Source organism: Humulus lupulus, chromosome 4 (assembly GCF_963169125.1).
Source record: "Humulus lupulus chromosome 4, drHumLupu1.1, whole genome shotgun sequence".
Classification (NCBI taxonomy): domain Eukaryota; kingdom Viridiplantae; phylum Streptophyta; class Magnoliopsida; order Rosales; family Cannabaceae; genus Humulus; species Humulus lupulus.
In genome coordinates, this window is record NC_084796.1 from 177137672 (window position 1) to 177151156 (window position 13485).

Genomic DNA, 13485 nt, shown 5'->3' on the forward strand with positions numbered 1-13485 from the left:
GTCCCCATTGAACTTTGACAAGTGAGGCATACAAAAGCCAGATGGGTATGCCGTCGCTACTATGTTGGGGGCGAAGAGTTCCATTTCGTCACCCGAATCATATTTGTCTTTTTCTTTTTCTGATAGGAGCTTTCTCATCAGTTCCTCCATCTGAGTTAGGCACTCGAGGGTTTGGTCCTGAGATCCTGGGTTATTCCGGGGCTGTTCAACAGCTCCGGACCCATTGTACATATTAGGTGGGTTGTTGCCCCTCCTATCTTGAGATAGGTTATTTGGGACATTCCCTCCGTTACGTACTTCGGATCGGACTCCTGCCGAGCGAGCCGGGCTACCATCTCTAGCTCGATCCTCTCTATGAGAGTTGAGGCGATCCCGAAGGTCGCCTCCCTGGGTGGTCTGGTGACTTTGCGCTGAACTCAGTCGCTGACGCAGGTCTCCTCCGGAGAGATCACTCCGGCGGCTGCCTGTCCAATGACTCCTGCTGGACAGGCTTGGAGTGCGTCTTTGGTGGTGAGGACCTGAGCTTTCTTCAGGCGCCCTGCTACGCTGGGAAGGTCCTACTGATGGTGGGTTTCTCCTACTACTCCCGTAAGCTGGGATGTCTCGGACGGGCTGAGGAGACGGATATCTGTTTGGAGAAGGAGGATGCCTGACTGGGGAGGCGATCCTAGTTCCGTCTGGACGGATCAAATTTGGTGGGGGCCTTTCGGCCTTGCCAGCTTGCTGGTCCCGCTCTGGGCGAGCTGGACGAGGCGCAGGACGGTCTTCTGGGACGGGCTGACGTCGCTGGCCCTCCCCGGATCTCCTTCGGGAATTTCCTCGAGCTCTCCTGGGCGTTCTCGAGGAAGGTTGAGAACTACGAGTTGACGTCCTGACCGAACGGCTGTATTGCTGTTGTCTGGTTCCAGGCATTTCCCTGAAGTTTACCTCTTGATGGTGCGATGATGGGGTGGAGTTGGCTACAGGAAGTCTATCCGAACGGCTATGCCTGCGCCGATTACCCCGGTGAGACTTAGGAGCCTCACCTTCCCTCTCTCCAACGTTAACGTTGGTTGTGAGAGGGGGTAGTCGGGCCAGAATATCCTGGATTTGCCGACTAGCAGTTGCTAACGGGCTCCTCAGTTGAGTGTTCTCCATCTCCACCGCAGTATAATAACACAGGTTCGGATTAGGTGATCGGGGCGCCGAACTACCAGTATCGTCTTGGCCCGCCAGCTGCTTTCCTGGCCTCTGTTGGACTTCAGGAATTTGTTCATCAGGGATGGCAATATGGTGGGCCTCCTGCCCATCCTGCTGCTCTGTTTCGTTGCCATGCCTGGATCGAGTGGTCACCATAGTTGGATGTTTGTGGCAGCACTAATTGAACTTGCTCTCAATGAAAGCACCAAACTGTTGACACGGTTCTTCGCCAACAGGTAATTAAGAGAAGGAGAGAAAGGGATTAGTGCTGAAAGTAGAACCGTCACATATAGGAAATCTTAGAGGATGAACTAGGTGACTCAAGACATGTTTTTAAGTGGTTCAAAGGTTAAAATCCTTCTACCCCACTAGTCAATATTATTGATATATGTTGGGTATTTGGTTACAAAGTGTATATCTCTTCAGAGACTATTTTTTCCAACCCTTATCAACTCCCAGGGTCTCCATATTTATAGGAGAAGGCACCTGGAAGTTGGTAAGGAGGTCATCCCATGACCTTCTTATTTGTCATATCAACTCTGTGACATTCATGATTAATTCCTAAACCTGACACATAAGTATGGTCAAATCGATAGATAAGGAGATAATGGGCCGCACGGCCCAACCCAGCCGTGGGTGTCTGAATACGCATGTTCCTGCTACGTGTCCGAGAAGTCAGGGAGATATCGGACACGTGATGTCAGATATAGGAACATTTATCTTGCGTGTGTTGACTTTTCAAAGGGTCAGAGGTCCATGAGAAGCTCGTACCACGAGCTGCTTCCCTGACCCGACCTTCAGCCTTCAGACTCCTTCCCCCAGTCTTGGGCAGCCTTGGCGAGTCCTTGAGGATACCTCGAGCTAAGGGGGTACGACCTCGAAGACAGGATCTCCGACCTGGGGAAATTTACGGACTAACCATGATTAGTCCGAGGCTCGACCTGTTAATCAGCCCGTGGGAAAACCAGGGCGTACAAAACTAAAATCTATTTCTTGTCAAGAAAGCGAAATAATAGCAAAAATATGAATTCTAGTATATTTCTTAAACCTTCAAAGTAATGCTAGTTGCTAAATTCAACCTCTAAGAAAAAACTTGGTGCAAGATTGATCTAGAACTTTTATGTAGTTGAAAAAAAGCCTTTGTGATGAACTTACCTGTGTCCAAGCAAGTAGAGTGAATATTCTCCGATTGGATACTTCAATGTTCTTTCTAACAGTAGGAACAAAATATAACACCATCTCAATTGCATTAGGTATCATATAAATTCTAATTACAATTTGAAACTCGAGAAACCAAATCAAACTAAACAGATGGATTGGTTAGGTCTAATGTTTTACCCTTAAACACAGAAAACCAAATCAAGAAAATTCGTTCATTATTATAAGAGAAAAGCACTAGCTTTTTATTGTCCTTCCTCTTTCCAACTTAGATTTCACGAGAACTTCTAAGATTTCTAGTTGCATAAATATTTAAGTTTTTTAGCCTAACTAAATAAGCATACACACACACCATACCTGAATCATGTGCCATACACACTGCCAAGCTTTTCGAGAAAAGACAGCAGCCATAATTTCCACAAACCTAAAACATATTCAGAAGGTACTGTTAAACTTTACACTGTTCAAAATATCTTTCCATAAAGCAGAAACATATTCATATGAGAATCACTTCCAGGTGGGCTCTATCTCATGCAAGTATCATGTTTTAAGTTCATACATGGGAATATGACATTATAAAAAAGGAAACCTCATCAAAATTCTGCCAGGAAGAGATGCTTTCATAATACTATGTGGTAATTCATTTCAAGAGGGAAACTGTAATATTTTATGAACATAAGAAAGGTCCAGCCTAATTCATTGCAAGTATAAAACAATAGCAAACAGGGGATATGATACAGCAAAAAACACAAAATTACAAAGAAACCCAACAATAGCAACAAACAAGATTTCTAATGGAAATTCTCAATCCCCGGTCATTACAATGCAAGCTGGATTGATGATAAATTTATACATAGCTATTAGATATGAAGAGCATGATGAAACAAACTATCACCAATATCAATCAAATAAACTATTACTGGTAAAAGATGTTGTGGGTAGTGGGTACTAGTCCAGCAGTCGTTATGGTTTCAAATTTTTTGCAATAAATAAGAAGAAACGTCGCTAAAGCTTTTTATATTCTAGAGAAAGCACAAAAATTACCATAGGAACATTGCTTGGTTAATTGTCTTCAAGACTTCTGCTTGTGGTGGATCCATGTATATCAGTGATGGCTACATCAAGAGATGATATAAGGCTCGAAGGTAAGTTAATCTTTGAAGTGTAAGACAAATCAAATAGATATAGGTTTTCAGTTTAATTCAAATGCAACATGATGGAAGATGGCTTACCTTATTTAGAGAAATAGATGGAAAAGACATGCCGATAAAAAATCCAAAGACAACTCCCATGATAGTACCAATAACAACTCTTGCACCGTCACTTGATCTTTTAAACATTCCACTGATACAAAAAGAGGGAAAATAATTTATCTAAAAAGATATGAATGAACACGACACAATAGACTAGCAAACTATAATGGTTTCTACCTTTGAAGGAATAAGCCCAGTAACACAAAGTATAAAACTGACTCACACCTGCGGTGTGAGTTTGCCATATTTGTGTGGCCTTAAAAATCACAAGAGCCTCCACCACCAAAAAAAAAATTGTGAACTTTCTTATCAATTCAAGCAATATGCTTTCCTAATGATTGGAACAGAATACCAATATTATTTTGTATGTACTTTACACTGATATGGATGACAGTAGCCAAGCATATGCTTAATAAAGAACCAATTTTACAAAAAATTGAAGGCTGGAAGATGCTATTTTTGTATGAGCATCATTTTCATTGGTTATAACTAGCAATTAGTTTTCTCTACCCAGACAATTGAAAAGTACCTAAACCAACTTATTGAAAAGTAATTCAAGGAACAAATCTCAAATTCAAATTCAAAATTTTTAGGCAAATAACATTGTAGAGAATCCCAACACAGTAATATGATTCAATGAAGAAGAAAATCAGATCTAAACATTTATTTTAATAAAGATAAATCTATTTAATATATACATATATCAAATTACCTCTCTCCCTTTCTTCTCGATCCTTTCTCTACAAATTAACCAACCCTCAAACTTCAACCTAGCTCTAAGCTTCAAACCCAGCCCTGTTTCCAGCCTCGCATCGCCGACCACACCACATCCCCATCACCAGCCATGCGTTGTTGAGCATGTCAAGCCTCCGCATCGCCAAGTCCCCAGAAGCCTTCGTCAGTACACCTGCACGAGAAAGGGGTCTGTGAGAGCAAGGAAGAAAGAGATGAGAGTTGTGAGAGAGTGCGACTGAGGGAATTGGGAGAATGAGGGAATTTTTTCATCTGATGTGAGAGAAAGAATTGAGACCGTACCAAAACAAATATCCCAACAATATGCAAAATTGAAAACACATGCAAAATCAAAAATTAATTTTGAAAACCACAGATTTTATAGATTCTATGAGATTCAAGCTGATAAATCTAACATCTACAACTAATTACTTACCTGGCTTGCCAAGACCGAAGAGAAGAAAAAATTTGAGAAGTCCAATGACTGGAAATCGAAGGTTGACAGAGAGATAGAGAAAGACGATAGAGAGATAGTGAGGAGTTCGGAGACCGTACGACCAAGCCGAAGAAATGGGTCTCTTCTTTGTGTCGATATGTTGAAGGAAATGGGCAGAAATGTTGAAGGAAAGCTCAGAAATGGGGTTCTCGGGTCTCAAAAATGGGGAAGAGAAAGGAGATGGGTGTCTCGGGATTCTCAAGTCTCAGAAATGAAAAAAAAATTCTAAGTGGCGGGATGTGAATATATTACCGCCCTTTTTACATAAAAATTTGCCCAATATAATACTCTACAATAATACTTTTCTATTAGTATTATATTGATGTGTTATGGAAATGGGTATTTGGTGTAGTGCCTAGTGGTATCCCTTCTAAGTTATTCCCAAGGTCTCCAAGGTTCGATCTTTCAGAGAAGCATGCTTGTGGTAATATTTGTTTCTTGTGGTAACTGTTGGGTGATGCTCAGCTGCCTGTACGTGATGTATCAACAGGTGCATTCCAGAGGGCCTTCCATGAGCGAGGTCCATCACCTTTATACCCTTAGGATGAATTCATCTGCCCCTGGCTTCTATCAGCTTTAGAAAGCCACGACCCATAAAGGGTCTTCCCTCGTCGAGGGTTCTATTTCAAACAGGGGTTCGTGGAAGACTGACTACTTCTTCATCCACAGTGTGTCCACCCGACATACTCACTTTAACGCTTCAAGTGAGTCAATTCCTCTTTTTGTTCGCATTTTTTATTTATTTGTCTAACTATGGTCATTTCTTGTTCTTTAGTTGCAGGTCTCGTAGGGGTCGTTGGCCCTCCCTTGAAATCAACAAATCACGATCGTGTGTTGAAGATCCTTCAATTTCCGTTTAAATGCAGACTTGTGTGTGCCCTTTTTACCAAGGGCAATCTTCACTTGTAAAAGCTACTATCCCCAGACCAAGCCATCTCCTTGTGCTCTGTCTCATCTGAATCTGTAGATCCTTGGTTGTACGGCCATGATGAGGACAATTATGACGAGGACTACGTTTATCCACTGGGGGATCATATGGACACCGAAGAGGAGGTAGAGTTTGAGAACTACTCATGCCTTCACTCATTTGTCGGTGGGGTTAGGGGCACAACCAGCGACGAGCATCTTGACGATGCTACTTCTTGGATGCCTCCCTCGATGTCAAGCGACAGACTTGACTTCCAAGCCCTTGTCCCCTACCCTGCCATGCCTAAAAGGAACTTTGTCATTCCTTCTTTTGGCGAGGCTTCTTCACCCTCAGGGGGACGTTCTCAGCGGGCCTCCTCTACGGATGGACTAGGACCTTCTCGGTCCCCTTCCCTATTAAAGCACGCCTAGGTTGGTGTCCACTACTCCCCCTGTCGAGCTTGTAAATGCTAAAAATGACATAGATGAACGTACGCTGCATGCCATATGGAGGACCAACCCCACCGTTGACCTGTCTTCCTTTGGGGATTATGCAGTCGAGAGAATCTCGGAGTGGAAAGGTCGAGATGGAAACTTGTAGATCCCCCTGCATCTGGTTTATCTGTACACCTATGTGCTGTTGCGATGTAACCCCCCATGTCATTTTCCTTTTTTGTTAGCATACTTAAGGGGCTTTGGTAAGTTCCTCTTATTATTATTTTTTGAACTTAAGGGTCTTTGGTAAGCCCCTCTTATTATTATTTTGTTTATCAAACCTAAGGGACTTTGGAAAGTCCCTCTTATTATGACTTTTTGTGGATTATGTCTCTCTTCCTTGATCTGTTGATGAGAATCTTTTAGGTGCACCTTGACTATACTTGTAAGGACATGTTAACCCTTTGGGTTTTCGGGGTCCTTTTATATTCTTTACGCGCGCTTGTTATTTCTTGCGAGAAGCGTCCTTATCGTCGTTATGCCTAGTACTATTTCTGCAAGGGTCTCTTTTAGGACCCTTTTTGGCTAGACGACTTGGTGGCCGCTCTAGGCTTATTGATGGATGCTCTTCCTAAGGCCTTTCCTCTTGTGGAGGTATCAACCTTTATTAGGAGGCTCTTTCTGTAGGACCTTTTGACCCCCTTGATGTTCATAAGGGTAGCTAATCCTTGTGAACTCAAGAGATGCCTTGCAAGGCTTACTTCCTTATTTCCTTTCCTTTTTTTATAAGGGTCTCTTTTGGGACCCTTTTTGGCTGTATACTTTGCCCCCAAGTAGTTGGCGAGATTTATCTTGTCAGGCACTTTGATCATTTTGCTCATGCACTTTGAGAATTCTAATTGGTGATAAGTACATGGGAGTTATATATGTGCTCACGTAAATGAGGAGTGTGTCATGCCAATAAGAAACATATTCATAAAAAATAAGCAGAGTACAAAGGTATCTACGGCAACATTGTTCTTACTACATATCAGGGCATCTAGGTTACCCCTCTAATTCATAGATGCTTTTAAGGGGTTGACTCGCAACTATGGTGGGGGGCTAACTATGGTAACCCTTTTGATTTAGTGTACTAAAAGTGAAGCTTTACCTGATGCTCCCCTCCAGGTGCGTATGCCCACCCATCGGTTCTGATCTCCTCAGTAACTTTGGGGTTGAACTCACGTGGGTTTGCGCTCCCATGCACTACCATCGCCATATGTTCTGGCAACTTCATGACTGTGCGGAGGGACATGTTATAACATTCCCTTGCTTCTTTCTGTTCCCCTTTCATGCTTGCTACTCACCCAGGAGTTGGGAATTTTATGGCCAAGTGGTATACCGAGGTGATCACCTTCAATTCTCTCAGGGAAGGTCTCCCCAATACCGCGTTAAAGGCCGAGGAACAACTTACTACGACAAAATTTGTCATTATAGTGGTCTGTCTAGGCAGTTCTCCCATGGCGAGGGCCAACTCGATTGTACCCAAGGGCTGTATCGAGTCTCCTGTGAACCCATACAGGGAGGTGTTGCAGGGTTTTAAGTTCCTGATGCCCAGTCCTATCATCTCTAAGGCCGGGAGATATAGGATGTCTACGGAGCTCCCATTATCTACCAGAACCTGATGTACCTTCATGTTGGCCAGCTGTACACTTAACACCAAGGGGTCATTGTGTGGAAAATGCACACCCTGCACGTCTTCTTCCGCGAAGGTTATTGAGTCATTTTCCCCTTTAAAGTTTTTTGGGGGTCATTGTTCTAAGCTTAGCATGCATGGGGGTGGACTTCGTCTGGCTTCCTTGGCGTATCCATCTCGCCCCTTTCTCGCCCCTTTCTCGCTTCTCCTCTGAATCTTCGTCCTTTGAAGATCGTCCTCACCTCTCCTTGCACCTATGGTGCTACATCTCGTGCTTGTGGCAACGGTGGTCTATCATCTGGTCTTTCATTTTCTCTTCGGACGTATCTACCAAAGTGCCCCCTGCGTATGAGTTCCTCAATTTCCACCTTCAGATGAGTGCATTCCGATGTGGTGTGGCCAATGTCATTATGATACTAACAGTACTTTCCGGGGTCTCTCTTTGACCGATCTTTCTTCATTGGTGGGGGTCTTCTGAAGGGGACCTAATTCTCATTCGATACGAAGATATGCTCCCTAGTATGTGTTAGGTCAATGTAGAAGGTGTGGGATGTTTGTCTAGGATTACCCCCATGTTTGTGCTTCCTCTGGTGGTCATCTCTTGGGCCCTCGTACACCCTTTCCTTTTTTATGTCATTCGAACCTTCAGAGGCTGAGGGCTTGACAAGTGATGCCTTTAGGTTCTCATGGCCATCTTCGACACGAATGTACTTTTGTGCTCGTTCATAGAAATCATCTAGGTTAGTTACCTCCCTTTTGAGCATATTATCCCAAAGTTTGCTGCCTGGGCGTACTTTAGCCGTGATTGTCGTCTTAAGTTCTCCCCTGGTTAGGCTTCCTACTTTAGCTGCCTCCATGTTGAACCTATGGATGTAGCTCTTCAAAATTTCTCCTTCTCCTTGCTTTATATTAGCGAGGCTAGTGCCCGGCAGGGTATAATCACGTACGACATGATGTTGTTGGAGGAACTCGTCAGAAAGTTGTTTCCATGACCTGATGGTCCTCGGCCTCATCCTCTTGAACCACTTGTATGCAGGCCCCTTCAGCGTGACCGCAAAACAGTGGCACCTTGCTCTGATATTGATCCCTATCAGCTTCATTAAATCGTTAAAGGCATCCAAGTGGTATTTGAGGTCTGAGGCTCCCTCATATGGGGTTCTTTAAAGCTAGTCGGGAGTCGGTCCAACTTGATTTCTTGCGTGAAGGATGATTCATAGTCAAACTCTTCATTGGTAATGTGCCCCCCAGACGTCGTGACGATCTTGCTCCGAAGGCTCCTCATCCCGGTGTCTATCTCCTACCGTCTCTTATGCAAGGAGTCCCCCAGCTCGGTAGGGTTGGCCTTTCTCTTCTCTCTACCCTTCGGAAGGGCCATAGGAGGTGTCGTCCTTACTTCTGACCTCCTCCTATTGAGCTTTTCTCTTAGGTCTGGTGGCACCTCCTTAGTGATGACCTTGACTTCGTTCTTACGACCAGCGTTGTCCCTCCGCCCTTGCTCCTAGCGGTATTTCATTGGCCTAGGTCCTTCATGGTACTTTTTCTTGGGGGTGTTGCTGGTGGAAATTCAAGTTCTACCATAGTCTACTGGGACAGTGGTTTCCCCTCCTTCACGCTCTTTCTCCTTATGCTTTGGAAGGGGTAAGCTCGACTTTCCTTGCAGAGGGCCGTTTAAAACATCCTACATGTTCTCTAGTGTGGTTTCCAATCTTCGATTCTTTTTGTGTAACTCGCGAATCTCATCCTCATAGAGGCGAGTCCTTGAGATGGAACTCACTGAGTGTACTCGGGGACTCTTGCTTTGTCTGCACGTCGAAGGACCTGGTGGCCAAAGCGTGGTGCCACTGAGGGCTTAGGACGTGGGTACGCTGGCGGCTCTGCACGACCTCCGTCGAGCCGAACAGCCGGGGATGATGCTTCCTTATCTTCCCTTGGGGAGGACGTTCTTTCGATATGTCTCCATGCTCAGGCGAAGGAGGGTCTTTTCTAGAGGCCCTCAGTTGGTCTCTGTCCAGGTGAACCTGTACATCTTGTAGTTGTCATAAACGTTTTGAACGCCTTAGCATTTTTCTTTGTTGGAAGTGTTGAGAGAACGTTGGCTTGATGCTTATTCTTCCCACAGATGGCACGAAACTATTGATAGTGAGAATTCATCAACGATATCAGGTAAGAAAACTCAAACTATATTGGAAAAGATATCTTAGAAGAAGATGGAGAGAACTTGAAAGAGTAAATATGCAAAACTACAATGGAGTAAAAATTGTATATTCCTTAATTATCTGTGCGTACAAATAATTTTCCCATCCCTCTCAATGATGATGTGAGTCCCTATTTATAGGAGGGCTCTAATGGCTCTTAGTACATTGTGGTCCCAAGGAATAAGATTGTACACATGTACACTGTCAGAGTGGTGGCACAGGTTGTAGTGGTTGCAGAAGGTTGTGGTGTCTACCCTGTTACATGGTCAGATAGGTGCAAGTAGTGCCTCCACTCTTCGTACAAGTTTGTTCCACCACCACTTACCTGATATGGATGTCAGGATCACGCCTCCATCCTCCTCATGGTCGTACATCCTGCACCTATATACATACAGGTACCTTGTACCAAATGGTTATTCTCACTCCTCTGAGACATGTATTTGCTTCCAAGCTATTCCGTATTCTTTTGGGTCTCTCTTATTGTTCCTTATATGCCCATTCAGGAGGTCTTAAACTCCATATGTTCCAAGACACCCTCGCGGTGTGATGCTTCCCCGAGGCGCGAGGCTCCATCCGCGATGCAAGGCTTCCCCTAGGCATGAGGCTTCATGCGCGAGACACCCTCGTGGTGCATGTGCATGGGTATGGGTGCATGTGTCTCGCACAGTGAGACACATGTGTCTATGCATGCAAGGATAGAGCCCTTGCAGACTCGCGTATGGGTGCATGTGTTTATGCATGCGGGGAGACAGCCCTTGGAGAGTCGCGTATGGATGCATGTGTCTATGCATGTGGGGAGACATCCCTTGGCGACTCGCGTATGGATGCATGTGTCTATGCATGCGGGGAGACAACCCTTGGAGACTCGCGTATGGATGCATGTGTCTATGCATGCAAGGAGACAGCCCTTGGAGAGTTGCGTAAGGATGCAAGTGTCTATGCATGCGGGGAGACAGCCTTTGGAGACTTGCGTATGGATGCATGTGTCTATGCATGTGGGGAGACAACCCTTGGAGACTCGCGTATGGATGCATGTGTCTATGCATGTGGGGAGACAGCCCTTGGAGACTCGCGTATGGATGCATGTGTCTATGCATGCAGGGTGACATCCCTTGGAGACTCGCGTATGGATGAATGTGTCTATGAATGCGGGGAGACAACCCTTGGAGACTCGCGTATGGGTGCATGTGTCTATGCATGCGGGGAGACAGCCCTTGGAGACTCGCGTATGGATGTATGTGTCTATACATGCGGGGACACAACCCTTGGGGGCCTGGTTCAGGCTGAATTTTGGGGTCCACATATGCATACAGGAAAATTAAGATCATATATAACGAATAAAATAATCAGCAATATATTGAAGCACAAAATCTTTAATGAATGGTTGCTATTACAGTTTACTAAGCATATGGGATGCAAGTAATCTAGATTTGAATTACTGATGTGGATAGACATCTTGGCAAATGTACTTTATATAATTGTTATTATATATGAGAGGACCGATGTGAATTAATTTCTTTATAAACTTACCGTTTTACCATAAAAATTTACTTCATATCTTAAAAGATGATCATTTACAGATCAGTCTAAATCATGAGTTGTCATAAACTCCTATTCATGTTTATTGGTTCATGTGATTCATTTGTTAAGGTCTCTTAATATAATGAGGCTAGTGACATTTGTTTTGGAGATTCAATATCATGAATGGCTGGGAACATGATTTTACAACATTGGAATCCATGCTTTCCTAACAGATCGAATATTTGTTCCCTTAAGAGTTAATTCTGGGACCGAATAATTATTAAGCTCAAATCTATAATATGATTAAAGATTAACTATTCACTGGTGAGTTAATGGTACATAAGGATCAACAGACATTTAGAAGGGTAAAACGGTAATTCTTGACTAGCTCTAATTAGCAAAGTAATAAATGGAAGACATAACTACATATATTGATTATATCAATGGACTACAAGAGAAAACTCTGTAAATATAATTCTATGATTCCTAAGAGTGCAATTTCATATTTATAATGGAGTAATGACGGAATTAATAAATAAGATTTTTAATTATTAGTTTGGTTTATTGGAGCTTAGTATTATGGGTCTATGGTCCCTGAGTTACCTCTGTTATACACTGTCAAGGGTAAATATGTCAGAGGCAAGATTAATGGAGAAAAAAGCTAATTTGCAAGGTAATTGACTTTTCGGGGCTAAACGATAATTATGTGCAATTAATTAATTATTTAACTAATTAGCTTTATTTGAAAAACTTTATATTACGTTAAATTAATATTAATCTGTGTTTGGATTAATATCAAAAAGAGTTATATATTATCTTAGTATAAGATAATTATTCAAAACACATAAATTAAGATAAGGTTATTTTGAATTAGATAATATTTATTTTTGAAATAATATTTATATTATTTTGGGAATAAATACATTGTCTTAAAGTTAATTAAAAAAACAAATGAGAAAAATTAGGGATACAATTAAGTGGCTCGCGAGTGGCGCCATTTACAGTGCCACGTGTCCTTGTGATTCAATTTTGAATTTCAAATATTATTTATTATTGTTTTAATTCGATTAAAATAAATAATTAAAATAAAGATATAACAATAGTTTTGAATTAATTAAATGAAAAGAAAATAAAATTGTTTTATTATATTTATAAGTCTAAGAAGATGTGATTCTTTTTAAGTCAGTTGAATGAGACCTATCAGTGAGAGAAAAAACTATCAATAGAAGCCTAAAAATTTCTAGAACTCTCTACAATGTTCTATCCTCTTCAAACTCTCTAGATCTCACATGTTGAGGACATCTAGAGAGCTTAAATATTCAAACCAGTGAATCTTACATGCACACACATCCTTGTCTGTTTGAGGAACGACTTCGAAGACTGCGGTGTGAGTCTTCGTTGGATAGGAAGATCATTTGATTATACAAAAAGACTCAAGGACTCTTGATAGGCTACATGAGGTAATTCTTTTCTTTTTTTGGGTTGATTTAATGTATAGATATATTTATTGATCCTCACTCAATATTAATAATATTTTAAAATCCCGCACTTCACCTTCCGCTGCGTCCTTGAATTTTTTTTTCAAATTAATACAAACAACCTAGCCTTTCGTCCTCAGGGACCCAACAGAAAATGAGCCCTCCCCATGATCAAGGAGGCCGAGGAAACAGGGGAGGGTTTTGTTGCCCCCTTGGTACATCGGCGCCCTATTCGAGACTCTAGCTAGGAACACACCTATTCTGGTGATGATGCTGAAACCTCAGGCCTAGGAAATTGTCAAATTAGTCTTAACTGAGCTTCTTGTTGTCCCTTTCTAGCTCGCTATAATCCTCATCACGTCATGATGAGGGATACCAACCTTGACAATAATGTAACCTTCCAACAATGTGTGGATTCACTAATACCCTGATACAAAAATAGCTTTCCTCCTGGGAC